The sequence below is a fragment of the Pseudopipra pipra genome, chromosome 2 (genome assembly GCF_036250125.1).
Source record: "Pseudopipra pipra isolate bDixPip1 chromosome 2, bDixPip1.hap1, whole genome shotgun sequence".
Taxonomy (NCBI): domain Eukaryota; kingdom Metazoa; phylum Chordata; class Aves; order Passeriformes; family Pipridae; genus Pseudopipra; species Pseudopipra pipra.
The window spans coordinates 49006777-49019846 of record NC_087550.1 but is presented as its reverse complement, the minus strand read 5'-3'; the positions used below and the strand labels follow the sequence as shown (position 1 = coordinate 49019846).

The 13070-nt window shown below is 47.0% G+C and overlaps 1 long non-coding RNA gene across 8 annotated transcripts in view; it reads right to left on the bottom strand.

The window, feature by feature from the left end:
• LOC135409639 (uncharacterized) overlaps positions 1–13070 on the bottom strand; it is a 78439-nt gene that overhangs the window by 6436 nt on the left and 58933 nt on the right. For 7 of the 8 annotated variants that reach the window (XR_010428286.1, XR_010428291.1, XR_010428287.1 and 4 more), the window contains one exon: positions 3673–4186. This is a non-coding gene — a long non-coding RNA (uncharacterized LOC135409639). Of the gene's footprint in view, positions 1–3672; positions 4187–13070 lie in introns of those variants that run through there. The other variant, XR_010428289.1, reaches the window with a different exon arrangement.

Below are 13070 nucleotides of genomic sequence, written 5' to 3'. Positions count from 1 at the left end.
TCTGTTAATACAAGACTTGGAGGATTATGTGAATACAAGTCTAGGAAACCAAAGCAGCAGTGCTGCTTAACTAATCTCTGCTAATAACTCCGCTACCCAGCCTTGGCGGCCCGGGGCAGGCAGCGGGCAGGGAGCAGGCAGCAGGCAGGCAGGAGCACTGCCAAAGGCTCCTGGCCTTGCTGTCTCCCTGCTTGCCTGAAGGCTTTACAGCTTGCACTGAGGGATTTGTTTCACTTTCTCTTTCTGCTGTGCAGGGCTGCACTGGACGGGTTGCAACATCCTCCATCAATTACTTACCCTGTTTGCATGGAAATCAAAATATATATTCTTTTTAATAATAAAATTAAATTTTTTTAATACTACCTTTAAAGCCATGCTGATGCTGCATTAAATCAGTCAGTGATACCCTTTTAAATGTCCTTTCTAAATACTTTCTAAGAGGGGAATTGCATTAACCTCTAAGCTGCAACTCCCCTGTTTACACACAGCAAAGGTGCTGCCAGCCTGAGCCTGCCAGGTCCATCCTGGCCAAGACAAGAAGGGTTACCCCTGCAGGTCCCACCAACCCAATCCCCTGGCACTTGCAGCCTCCAAGTGACTCATCTCCAGACGTTTGATTTGCCAGTGGTTCCATGGTGTGGAAGAGAAGGTGGGGAAGAGCTGCCTGGAGTCTCTCATCATGGTATGAGTGCTTCCCAGACAGGTCCTTCATTGCTTGCCTTTGATTTTATTCATTTTAGGGTAATTAATAATAGAGAGCTCCTGAGCAAACCAAATTTGGACAGTCTTTGGAGATCCAGATAACAAATTCTGGGAAGAGTCTGTTTTTAATCCTTCTACCCACTACAGCAGATGTTGGAGGATCTCAAGTCAGGATGTGGGTTTGCCGTGTGACCTGCTGAGGCCACACGGTTGTGGTTGTGGCATCCCCTGAGCTGGAGAGACTGATTCTGTCCCAGCATTTTCCCATGAGGATGTGCACACTGACAGCCTTGGGAGATCACGGAATCTGTGTGGCACTGGCTGACTCAACCACACACTGCCAATGCAGCCAACAGCAAATGCGGTTAAAAGAATGATTTTCCAAAAAGCTGCAGTTCCTCAGGGCAGTGAAATACTGAGGTTGACTCAATAGTTCATCCCTATAAAAAAACCCTCCACTCCTTCAAGAAGACTTACATTCTACACAGATGATTTTCATCACGTGCCAGTGAGTTGCTCTGAGGGAGGGAGGAGCTGTGATGACGATGGAGCCGACTGCACTGGTGCAGCCTCACCTTGAATATTGTGTGCAGTTTTGGGCACCACAATATAAGAAAGATATGGAGCTCATAGAGAGCATCCAAAGAAGGACAACAAAGATGGTGAACAGCCTTGAGGGGAAGCTGTATGAGGATTGGCTGAGGTCACTTGGCCTGTTCAGCCTGGAGAAGAGGAGACTGAGGGGAGACCTCATCTCAGTCTACAACTTCCTCATGAGGGGAAGAGAAGGGGCAGGCACTGATCTCTTCTCTGTGGTGACCAGTGACAGAACCCACGGGAATGGCCTGAAGTTGTGTCAGGGGAGGTTTAGGTTGGATATTAGAAAAAGATTCTTCCCCCAGAGGATGGTTGAGCACTGGAGCAGGCTCCCCAGGGAAGTGGTCACAGCACCAAACTTGACAGAGTTCAAGAAGTGTTTGGACAATACTCTCGGGCACATGGTGTGACTCTTGGGGATCGTCCTTTGCAGGGTCAGGAGTTGGACTCAATGTTCCTGGTAGGTCCCTTCCAGCTCAACATGTTCTGTGATTCTGTGACTCAAAGCAGGTACTCTGAGACCAGGAACTGCAAAATGTTACCTATACCAGCGGCACTTCTGGGGGTGGTGGTCAGAGTGGGGCGTAAGTAAGACTGTGCTTTCATATTTTGTTGTTGTAACTGAGCTGCCAGATTTAATGTATTCCATTTCCAGGGGTTGATGGAAAATGCAGGGATGCTTGTGGTGCTGGCTATTCAGAGAATTGCAAAGAGATAATGGTACAAGATGACCTGACTCCTGGACTTTCCCCCACTGCATCCCTACCAGCCCAACAGGTCCATCATCCACATGGCCCCATTGTCCCCCCCATCCCCATGAGTGGCAGGTGTTGAGTGGGGCTCTCAGGGCTCCTTTTGGAAACCCAGGACGCACCACCTACCTGCCCACTGCTCATCCTGGTATTGAGATTCCATGGCAGTCTTGTCACATTCCACTGCTAGGAAATCCTGCTCCGACCTACGGTTTTGAACCTCCTGGACAGATATCCCATTGCTCTTATAGGCATTTTCCCTGAGGCCTTGAATTCAGGAGAATAAGATGTTAAATGAGCTCTGAATATGAACTGAAATACTTCCATAAAATCATCAGATCATAGAATCACTTAGGTTGGAAAGGACCTTTAAGACCATTGAGTCCAACTGTTAGCCCAGAACTGCCAAAAAGTGCCACAACACACATCTTTAAATACCTCCAAGGTTGGCAACTCCACCACTTCCCTGGGAAGCCTGTTCCAATGCTTGACAAAATGCTAATAAGGTGTGCTGGATTTTTTTTTCCCTTTCCCCCCTAACTTTCTAGTTTCGGCTTCTGCTAGCAGAACCTTGACAAATCTTCATGATGAGAAGATTCCCAAAGTTCATAGAGCTTTGCTTGCTTTTGGACTTGGTCATGACTACTCCAGCAAGTCACCTGGAATTTTGTATAATTGCCATTATACGATAGATTGAAAAACATAGATTATATATTGTTATAAAGTTTGAGGGTCTGTCCTTGCCAGGATCCTGACAGGCTTTAGTCTCCTTGCCAAGGCTTCTGGGTGCAGGACCTCTGGCAGGGAGCCTTAAACCTCAACCCTCAAAATTAAGGGGAATTTCTAAAAAGGAAGGTGTGTGTTCAGTGTATCACCCAGCCAGGGCAAGGAGGAGCACAGGCAGAGGGGTGCAGGGTGCTGCCTGCTGTCCCAGACCCCTGTGCCTCTCTCCTCCTGTGTCCCACGGGATGCCGCGGGTAATAGGAGCAGCACGAGGTGGTGACAAGCTGCCGGCGTTCCGGCTGTTTGATCCGAGGAACTCACCAGTGAGACAGGAAATGTCAAGATTACATCACATGAATAATTTTTTTAAAGCCCTGAAAAAGACCTTGTTAAAGTCCGTGTCTCTGCAGTGTGATCCCAGCTCCTTTTGGTTTTGCTTTGCATTTCCACTTCATAGGAACAGGCAGGCATATTCTCCCCCCAGATATCACTTTTTAAAATCCTTTCCTTTGATTGTACAGTGCTTTTGTTCACCATGGCCTTGGCACTCACTGGGGCTGGTGGAGCAAGTGCCCACTTCGCGGGGCCCCCCAAAGGATAGATGTGTGGGATGCCCACTGGGCTGTGTGGAGCAGGCCATCGCTCCAGCATCTGAAGCCAAGCGCAGGCCTTGGGCCTTTGGGGATGCTGGCTGCAGCCCAGCTTATCTGCACTGGGAAGGATGGAGAAGATGTGGGAGTGGAGCTGCCAGCCCCTTCCCCATGTGTTTGCTTATGTTCTGGGTGGGCACCCTGGGCAGCCCAACTGTGCTGCAGGGAGACACCATAACTTCATAGAGCAAAACTGCACCTCGTTATTCCACTGATTTTGCAAAACTATTAAGGAGCCTCCAACAGAGTATGTGACCCACACATGTTTAATTTCTTTTATGGTTTCTGTTATGATATATGCTGGATGTGTTTTTATAAAATGAAGATTTATTGGAACCTGGAATTTTATGGCTTTAAGGTTCAATTGAGTCCAGATTGTGAGTTTCTCCTCTTGGAAGAGGAGAAGAAGGTTTAAAAGAGCCCATCTGCCTGTGGCACTTATGAAACTCTAGGCCAAGGATGACACCTTTTCCCTTAACTTCTACTATAACGTCAAAGCAAAAATTTACCATCAAATGTTATGTCTTCCATGTGTGATGCTGTACATATAGATTGTGGAAATTCTGTTGGGTTTCTTTCTTTTAAGTTATTATCTGTGCCATAAGAAAGTCAGGACTCGGTGTAGGATCCAAGGATGAGTGGCGAGACAGCACAAACCCAAACCATGCATAATTATTGACAATGTGCCTTCACTTCAAGATGTGCTCTTGCGCTCTTGATTTTTCTCGTAAAAGCACAGCAATGCCTTTGCTGCCTGCAATGCTGAGGAAAGCAGAATGTTTTTAAAACATTGTAAGAGTGTAAGAGTAACTATTAAACACATTCCATGTATTCATGTAAAATTCAGCACAAACCAAAGCATTTTCTTGGATGGTAAACATAGCTTAGTAAAGAAAAACATCAGTTCAGAAGAACACTCAGACGTTTGCTCTGGGATCTGCCCAGGCAGGTGGTAGATGCCCCATCCCTGGAGACATTCAAGGCCCCTGCTCATTGCTGGGGGTTTGGACTAGATGGCCTTTAGAGGTCCCTTCCAACCCAAACCATTCTGTGATTCTAGGAAGTAGCTCTGTTGACTTCTGTAAAGGTATTTTGCCTTTGTGCCTGCCAGGCATGAGCAGGGCTGGGGGTCCTTGTGCTGGGGGGTTTCAGTAAGAGAAGGTCTTATGACTGCCTGCTCAGGAGCCTGGGGGAGCCAAAGTGTTCATCATCCACATGCAACATGGCAAGAAAATAAGGAAACGCTGTATTTCTGCTTTGCTGCCAGTGTCAAACAGCCCCAAGTGCTCTGGTAGGAAGCGAACAGCATCCAAGGAAGCAGAGCCTGAGTCCAGCTCTCCGGTTACCACGACATAAGTAAACAAACAAGTTTATCACAAGTAATGAGGGCATTGTGCCAGCTTCAGTTAAAATAATGAAATGAAAAAAAAAAATCAAACCCAAACCAACAAATCATTACAGCATGAGGAAAGTCCTGAATGAAATTGATTGTTCATGCCAACTCCAGAAATATATCTTGTCGTAAACTAGGGCCTCCACATCTGCTTCAGCACCAGCAGATTCTTTATAAACAGCCTCTTTAATTTTATCTAACAGCCTGTTCACAGACATGCAGTCCAAAAATACATCTCCTTTTCCTCCTCACACTATCCTGAGCTTGGCAGGGCACCAAACATGAGGTTCAGCTCCTAGTTCAAAAAAGCCCTTCTTTAAGCATTGACTGAACTTGATTTAATAAAAACTCTGTCCAGCTTCCTCCGGGCAGCCCTAATGGGATGCAGAGCCCTACACTTCTCAGGGGCTGTTCCAAACCTGCTCCGTGTTGGGCAGTAAGATTTTTTTTTTATGGTGAAACAAAATTACTTTGCACTGGAGTTGGGGAACAGGCTAGTGTTCTCCAGAGTGTCTCCTCCGAGGAGTACAGAGCTTTGCTTTCAGATATGCCACCCTCTGAAAATGAGTGAGCAGGCAGCACAAGCCAAGCAGAAGCCACACAATGGGATGTCCTGGTGCCACGGATACTCCAAGGGATGCTCCAGTGCCTCTGGTATCCAGCCCCCTCCTCCTGCTGGCCCTGCCTTCCCTAGAGGAAGGAGAGAAAATCATCAAAGCCCCTAATTTGGCTTCCAATCCCCAAGTTCCCCTGAGAGGGGAGATGAATCCATCATGCCCCCAGTGTGGCACCGCACTGCCAAGTGCTTATAGGTGCTTCTGAAGGAAAGACAGGGTATTCACTGAGAGAGAGGGGGTGTTATACCGGGGCTTGTTCCCAGAGGTTAACCCCGACACCTGTAGCAGGACAACCACCTCTGCACCTCCTGATGCTGATGTTCCCAAGCACAGCACAGATTTTCTGTCTGCTGATTGCCTGGGAAAACTGGAAGGGGCATTGGCTGCCTTTTAATGTCAGGACAAGAGTGGCTGATGTCACCTTAGAAGATGAAATACCTCCCTGCTTAATTGCAGACCCAAATTTCTCGAGGAAACTCGCACAACATCGTATTCACCACAATGCAGGATTTAGTGCTCATTAGCTCAGTAGTTGAAAATGTTTCATAATTATCCTGTTCGACAATCCAAGGCATGGATTTTGAGCCTCAAAGTTTGCAGTGATAAAGAAATATTAATGGCCTGGCACATCATGATGTTCAGGGGAAAAGGATGTTTAATAGTTTCTCCTTATGGTTCAGTTGTTTATTTAAATTACTTGGAAACTAAACCAACAGCAAACATAACCACTGCTGTTGGGCGGCACAGTTAACAGTAAGTCGAATTTATTTAGCAAAAGATTAAATGGAGTAAAATAAAGGAGGGGGTAATTTCTTGAGTGTTCAGTGAGGCAGATCCCATTGCCAAGACATGGAGGAGGATCAACAGAAATCCCCCAGAGCCCATCCAGTCACTTGGTCATTCTGACAGAGGCAAACGAGCAGCACAGATGTCAATGAAAGGAAACTACTGCTTTTGGCAAAGGATGCTGCAGGTCTGTAGTGATAGAGGGACTCTCAGTTGGTCTGGGGGATGCTGGTGGCACCCTGGTGTTTTTTATCACCTCCTGGAGGGATTTTCTGAATGATCTTTGTGGTTGTGCCAGGGAGGCTTGAGAGCCTTGTGCCGCTTGGCTGTCAGTTCCCAGCAGTGCTTGTCCTCTGCAACAGGAGGAAAAAGTGGGGTTTGCTGTGGGGGCTTGTGATCCCTCCAATCAGGAACCAAATTGTACTTTACAAAGCACTGCATTCGTCCTATGATACCTTACTGATCTGAACATGGTCGATGCCAGCCAGCTGAATTTCAGCTGAATATTTAGGAGAAACAAATCAAAGACAGTTAAATGAATCGGAGAAGTGGGTTTAGCTGCCCAGATGTGAGCTGCAGTACACTGATCCTTCCTCTAACATACTACACCAGAAATGTACTTCAGTTCCAAATTATTAAAAATCTCTCCATTTTGTAAATCACATTTCAGAAGCTATTTTAGTTGTACAAGCATCCACTTGTTAGTAGTATCAAAGTGCTAGTGATACCTGTGCACGGTCTGCAGGATTTCCTTCCATAACTACATTTCACATCTCCCTAGCACGAGTTCAGATAACCTCAGCTGAGATGTACATGTAGATCTCCCTAGCATTTCTTTTTTTGGCCTGTCTCATGACTAGTGGGGTCAAATGGAAAAGCCACTTCTGAGTTAAGAGGCCAAGAGGAATATGGTGGGCAAGGGAGCAGGATGTAGGCATGCACAGGCACATCTACTCAGGTGGTGGCTCTACCATCTTTGGAGAGGGATGGGGTTTTCCAGAGCCTCATCCAGTCAACGTTGGGAACTCTCCAAAGTCCTTTCAGCCTTGCTTACTCCCACTGGAGCTTGCAGGCAGTGATACTCTGGCTCTGCACATTCTGTACAGAGTGCCTCTTGAAATCCTCTCAGGCAGAGATGCTAAAAGCCTTCTCCCAGTGAAGGCCGGAGGATCCAGATCACTTGGGCTTAGCTGATACTGCACTAGGAAGAAGAATAAGAAGGAGGCTTGAAAAGGTCACACTGGAGCTGCAATTTCCAAACCAGTGTGAAGGAACTGGATGCCTTAACACTCTCCAGATTAAACACTTGTTCTTGCCTGTTAATGGAATGTGCTGTAAAACAGCATCTTCTTTACCTATTCAAGGACAATTAGAGGGAGGGCCCCGCTAATACTCAGGAAAAAACTCTTTGTCTGCAGAGGCTGCTTTTCCCCACAGGTTGTTGGCAGAAAATAGTGGCTTGTGAACAACCTGAGTCAGTGGGGCTGCAACAACAGCAAAAGTGGAGGAAAGAAAACACAACCTCACAGGAAACTTAAACAGTAAACAGAGAAATAACAGGTCTGAGGCACCCATAGGTTTCCTGGATTCATTTCCCTCCTTTTCCAGCATTTTGCTGAGCACTATAGCACTATTCAAGCCATTATTACATTAAGAAGTTTTTTGGCTTTTCTGCCTGCAAAAATACTCATCACTTAAATTGAAGGCATCACTGTCTTATCTGGTCTGCAGCCAGAGGGACTGGAAGCAATAGAAGTGTGAACTTTCTCCTTCATCTCAGAGAACATTAACTTCAAAGCCCAGCCATAAACTTTCAGATGTAATGACTATTTGTCCAAAAGAGAAACACATCAGCTTGATCAATGACTGAAAGGTATAAAACACAGAGGTTACATTTGCTAAGCACTTGGGAAAAATACATGGTTGTAGTGGGGTGTGTGGAGGTAGAAAGTTACTACTGAATTATTTGGGCAGGCGGGACCAAGGGGCAGCATCAAGGTTGTCATGGGTGGTTGTAGGTTCAGCACTGAGTGGTTTCTGTCCCAGAGAAGGAGGGGTTGCCATGTCAGAGTGTGCTCCAGTGTGCCGTTGGATGCAGACCTTCCTCATCAAGTGGGGACCTTGTGGCTGTGCTGGCAGCCACACTACTGTGATGCTATTCCAAAAAACTGGGAGAAAACATTTCTTCTTGCAGTTGCTCGGACAAAGCATTCAGGACCACCAGCCCTTTACTTCATCTGTGTGAACACTGACTAGAGAAAAACCTGCTCTGGGTGCAGCTGCCTTTTCCCTTGAGCTCCAGGGGACAGGGTCCGGGTAGTCAGTGTGTTAACAGAGCTGGTAAGGCATGCTCAGAGATTTCAGGCATCTTTGGTAAGATTCCCCACATCCTTCCTATTTTTTTTAACATGCTTTCCATTTTTCTGATGAAAATTCCATGGAAAAAGAGCGTAAGGATGTCTTTTTGTTTCCATGTCTTGAGTATGAGGAATCTAGATGGACGAGAATTATATAATGTGAGTTTTTTCCCCAGTATAAGCATTGCCTTTCCTGATAACATCCCTTCTCCCCTCAGCCATTAAGGCTTGTGGGAGGAGCTCAGACTTCATCCTCTCCCTAGGTGATGGGTGCACAATCCTTGTATGCAGCACACAGTGTTTGGGGTGAGCACTTTGTAGGATTAATCAACTATTTGGTGAAAGTGTTTTCAAAAGAACTAATTGGGATGACTTGCTGCTAGGCACCAGCTTCTGCTTGCTGAGGCTCCAGGGCTGGGGAATGCGGTCCAGACCTGTGTGATTCCTGTCAGAGTACGAACAGAGATTTTGAAAGGTTCGTAACATCTTCTGCCAACATGTTTTTTGAATCAGCCTTGCGTGAACAAGTGAGAGCCCGGAAGAGCCGTGTCATCCTTGAAGGACAGCTGGGCTTGCTGGGGGGCTGCTCCATTTGGGATGGGAGACAAATGGTTGCTGCCACTGCACGGGGAAAAGAGATGTTGGTGGCGTTGCTGGCTGCTCCGCAGGCTTTGTTAGCACCTTGCTTTCCACCCATGCTGTGCTTGTCTGTCCCCAATCCCTCTGCAAGGTGTTAAAATGCCTCTATAGGGAACTAAAGAGCAAACATGAGCCCTTCTTCCTCACCATATATGCTTATGTCCCCAGATCCCTGTTGGAGTGAATGGAGCTGATGGGGTGCACCCAGGTTCCTTGCCACACAGGTTGGGTGTTGAGATAGTGTCTCAGCTGTTGAAATCTCTACCTGCCCCTAGATGTTCTCTGGCCTCTAGGAGGTCTCAGTGGCCTTCTCCAGGCTGTCCTCTCTCCCCTACTGCATTCCAAACTGAGCTCCTCCCAGCATCCTGGGGAACAAGCTGTGGGGGTGGCCATGAAGTGCTGGACCTGAGGATAGCAGTGGGGGCTGAGATGACATTCTGGAAATGTAAAGAACAACTTTGTGCTGAATCCATCTTGTCACTCTCCTCCTCATGGCACATCACCTTCTGCCCTGCCTTGGTCTCAATGGAGACTCCAGGGACAAGGACAGATAATAGTGGGTAGAGGTGGGGCAAGAGGAACAGGGGGGGGGGACAGGTAAGTAATTTATTTTAAGGGGCAGATGGTTTTACTCAGGCAAAACCAGTGCAATACCAGCAGGTCCCCCAGTCAGTTGATCCCCATGGGTGTTGGTGGAGCAGTGCTCAGCTTCTCCTGTAACACCACTGTTGGAGGGAGGCAGTCGGAATCCTTTTCCCCTGTAAAGTCATACCTATGCTTTGTAGGCATGTTTCAGTGCATTTCAGTCTGGTCTTTGCGAAGGGATCCACTATAGCAATCCATTTTCAGCGCCTGGAGTCCTATTTTTTACCTCCACTGGATCATGTCCTGGGCTTCAAAGCCTACAGGGAGCAGTGACCCATTTTATTACACTGTCATAAAGCAATGGCCTTTCTCTGTTCCTGTATAAATAATAAATAGTAATTATATTTGTACATGGAGGCCTGCCAGAGGCCATGAGTATGAGACTTGAGATTTACTTTGAAAAAAGGAAGAGGAAAACAAGAATCCTGACAGCTTTTTACCTGGCTGCACAGCTGTGCTGAAAGAGGTGCCCTGCGGATCAAAGGGAACCCGCTCCTGTTCTCCCCAGGTGCTGCAGTGCTTCACCTATTAGAGCAGATATTAGTTATCAGGCAGCAGTGCTATGAACAGCACAAATGTGCACTTTGCTCTGCAGAGGCTAGGAAAGCCAGAAGGATGCCAGATTAGATTTAGGAAAGCACATATGGATGTGTTGCCTTCTTCAGCCTTCCTCCATTGCTCTGGAGGAAGACAGAAAGCACGGCTGTGGACAATCACAGCTGTAGAAGCATAATTGCAATTGCTGTCTGAGAGCTGCTTAGTGCTTCTGATAATCCTTGAGATCTGCTGTGAGTGCCTACAGTATGAAGGGAGAGTATTTGAAGGGAGAGTATTGGGGGCAGGGATAAGAGCACAGGAACAACTCTGCAGAATGATTGAAAAAAACCACCTCTAACCTTTCAGTGTTTACATTTCACTGAGCAAAAAGATTGTCTGAGGCAAAAGCACAAGTTCAGAATGAAGCCCAGATTTCCTGATCTGGGATTTCAGGTGTTTGGAAAGTGTCTCTGATGCAAAGTCCTATATTGTGGCTTTCTCTAAAGGCTGAGCTCAGCTCTCAACCTCTTCACTGGCCAGAACTACAGAACCAGTCCACTGACAGCAAATTCCACCAGTTCTCTTCATACATTCAAAGGGATGCTTAGCTTCTGGGGACATAATGGGAAGGTGACAGCAGTGAAGTCTCATTTCAGTGTTGGGATCAACTATGTTTCAGAAAAACCTCCCTCTAAACCCCATACACTGCATAACAGATGGCACATCTGTTTCTATTTCCAGTATGATCTCACTAATCACTTTTTAAGAATCTAGCATCCAGGGTTAATCAACATGAGCTGAATTACAGTAAAGGTTCCTACAGCAACAGAAAAATCCTGTGCAACTCCCTTTCCTCAAGTTACCCTCTTGGATAGTGAGGTTCATCCTCTGAATTCTGCGCAAAGCCTCACGATCCCTGAAAAGCCAGGGCCTCTCTCCAAAGACCTTCTGCCTCTCTAGGCCTTTGTCTATTTGACAAGGCAGATCTGCCAATAATTGATTTTCTGTTTGGTAGTCAAACTAAAAGCTAAAAATGCATGGTACAGGTCAACGCCAAACCCCTCACAGAAATGGAAGGGCAGATTCCCAAGGAGACTTTGTCCTCAGCCCCAAGGCCTATGAAGAGAAGCTATCACCCGCTATAACCCACTGCCTACAACATAGGCTCAGAGCACACAGGATTAAAATTCAACCCCCTTCTGTTTCTCATATGGAAAAGTATTTTAAAAAAGGTTTCCTAGAAGCAGTATCGCACCCAGTGTGCCAGGTAGCACCTGAGGCATGTTGAGAGAGAGGAGAGCAAGGCAGGAGACTGGCTTAGCCTGGCCATGCCTATGCTGCTCAATACAAGCAGGCCAGGGCAGAATGGCACTGCTGAGCTCACAGGCACCATGCCTAGAGCTTGCTTCCGGAGGATAGAATTTGTCTTGGAAACAGCTATTTGTAGGGATCCAAACCAGATCTTAGAGTTAGCAGAGAGCCCAGCAGAGAATAAGCATAAGTTGAGGGATGGAGTCCATCTCTTTGTGGCTGGTGATGTAGATATGCCTGTCAGATGCACCTACAATGTCAGAAACGACTCCCCATCTGACTTGTGGGCCCTCATCCTTGATTGTTCCCACCATGTTGGTTAGCACATACCTATGTTGTCCTCTGGACCTGGACAAGCAGCTCCCTCCATCCGCCAAGCAACGCTGCTCTGGGCATAGCTACTCCAGGGACAACTTTCAAGAGTGACATGGACAAGCTCTGTCTCCCTTCCCTCATGATGCTCCTCCAGCATGGTCCCTTCAGCCTTTCTATCCTCCAGCTCTCCTGAATGCTCTCATTCCTCAGTTCAGGGCACGCAACACACCCTATGGAATCCCAACACTGGTGAGCTATAGCATTGTCTTCATTATCCTGGGCATATTATGCTGGGACAAGAAAACATCAAACCTAAAAAAATATTAGTTTTCTCTTAGGTCCATAGGCACAACACACAGGGCCAAGCTAAGCTGGAGTCAAGTGCCATGTCATGCAGTCAGGGCCAACCTACTTCATGTTGGCTGGCCCTGAGCAGCCAACTCTACTCTGACACAACTACTCTCATCCACTACCTCCCAGATCCCAGGGCAGCTCTCTGGGTCAGGCAGTTTAGCCCCACAGATATTTCTGCTCTACCTGGTCCAATAAACAGTGTAAGTAATTTAGACAACATTATACTCCAAGCAAGAGGATTAGAAGAGCCCTGTTGCAGGTTGTCCCACAGCCTGAAGATGTAGCACATCAGGTAAATCCTCACTCCAGCTGAGGCTTCCTTGTGAGATCAGCTTCAAAAAAGGTTTAAAAAAAAAGCAAGTAACTTTGATGTTTTTAATTTTCTGGGCTAATTCTGATAAATGGATTGCGCACCAATTGTCAGATAGCTTTGCTCAAACAGAAATTGTGGTTTTCAATGAATAAACTGTTCTTCAGAAATCATTTGATCTACTTGTATTCCCTTCCCACTGAATAACCTTCTCGCAGTGAATAACCGGGGCCATTGTGGTGACGGCGCGGCCCCGGCCTGGCCCGGAACTCGGGCGCATGGTGTGGCCCCGGCCCCGGGTGCAGAAAGGAGACAGAGAGGGGGAGCTTCACCGGCGCGGACTGTGCCCTCGTGGGAGATGAGAGGGGGAGCCTTGGAGCAC